We start from the raw sequence: 1754 nt of genomic DNA, 5'->3' as shown, positions 1-1754 counted from the left end.
ATCTACTTTACTCCTACGTATTTATTGTAATGCTGATCTTGCAGTTTTTTCCCCCCTCCAATTTTAAGAATGACAACAAATATTCTTTATTTCAAAAACATGGCAACTTTATTTACAATTCAAGTCAGTCACATGCAACATATTTTAATGAATATAACACAAAATTAGCAACAACAAAAAAAAGCATCTTTGCAGTTTATTTTCTTCGAAATGTTGATTAAATATACAAAAATATAGTTTACAAATACTGTACAGAAAATATTCTGCTGCAGAATTCTTACTTTTACAAAAATGTTTGTGAAATTCACAAACATTAGCAGTGTTAAAAGACTGTGGTAAGAAGGGGTGGGGCTCATGTTTACATCTGTGTGGTCACAATAATGAGAGGTGGAGCAAGAATAGGTCATCTCAGAATGAGGCAAAGGAGTGGTGTGAGGAGTTGAAAGAACATGCCGTATTGTCACGGTGGTTCACAATGACTTTGGGATAGTTGATAAATTGGCAGCTCAGTTTTGATAGTAATCATGTATTTAAAAAATGTCTGAATTACGTCATGTGCCTTAGTGACTCTTGAAAACATTCTATAAAATAACTTCTACTTTACAGAAGAAATACTGCCAATATCTTCCCAACAACCTTCTTTACTACAATAAACTCTTTATCTAGCCTAAAAAGCCTGTTCGGAACAAACAAGTTGCAAAGTTGCAACTGAAATCCTAATTTTGCCTTTTCAAAATACAATTGGTCAACCAGATATGGCACTCTCAGTAATGATCAGTAGAAAACATTAGTTTGAATATATTAAGCAAAAATGTAACCTATCACTCCTGTAGAAACACGCTAATTTGTTTTCTAGATGTTTTCAGACTGATTGTGGATTTTGAAATAGCTTGTAACGATGTCCACAAAGCATTTCTTTCCCTAATCTGCATTAGCACTAACTTAGAGCTGTTAGAAAGTACTACTGAAATGTTATGGGATTTAAACAAGCACACAATAAATAAGAAAACATTTTTTTGCCCCATTTCAGCTCTGCCTCAATGGAGAGGCGCCAATACCACCAAAACGGAAGAATCTGAAAAAGTGCAGTAATGTAATTCTTGATTTTAGACACAATTAACTACTTTCACATTATATCGACACAGATGAACCACAGCTCTCTATATGCATACATTCGTGATCAGGGTGAATCTTTAAGACCTGCTGTGTTACAAATGCCAAGAGATGAAGGAGAGGTCCTAATTTAGGACTCAACAATATTTGTCCATGATAAGGAATTACAAGTCTAAAGGAAACCCTCAGTGTTTTACACTTTAAGACCAGTACCAAAAAAAATGTATTTTAATTTCTTCATACACAATGCAAATAAAAAAAGTAAATAAAAATAAATAAATACAATTAAATAAGCTCATCTTAATTCAAAATCTGAATCTAGCTTAAAAAAAACACAAAGATACATTGCAGAACGTGGTGTAGTTTGCTTGGCAATGAATGAGTACACGATTCGATCCATGACCAGACAGCACTTTAAACCAAACCAGTGCTGATTAATTTGGGTTTAGATAAAACATTACTTGTGTCAGATAATTCTATTTGGCATCAAAATGAAGTTTTTACATTTGGCCTCATTTCTGGTGTTGTGGCCAGCCCATATACGTAATAATGTACATATTTCCTTTCTAGAATGGAGGGCACAGAGACTCAACCTGACCCTATAGCAGGTTGGTGGGATGACCCTGCAAAATAGCTGTATA

This window comes from Sinocyclocheilus grahami, unplaced genomic scaffold (genome assembly GCF_001515645.1).
Source record: "Sinocyclocheilus grahami isolate Dianchi unplaced genomic scaffold, SAMN03320097.WGS_v1.1 scaffold1123.1, whole genome shotgun sequence".
NCBI lineage: Eukaryota > Metazoa > Chordata > Actinopteri > Cypriniformes > Cyprinidae > Sinocyclocheilus > Sinocyclocheilus grahami.
This window is presented reverse-complemented; position numbering follows the sequence as displayed.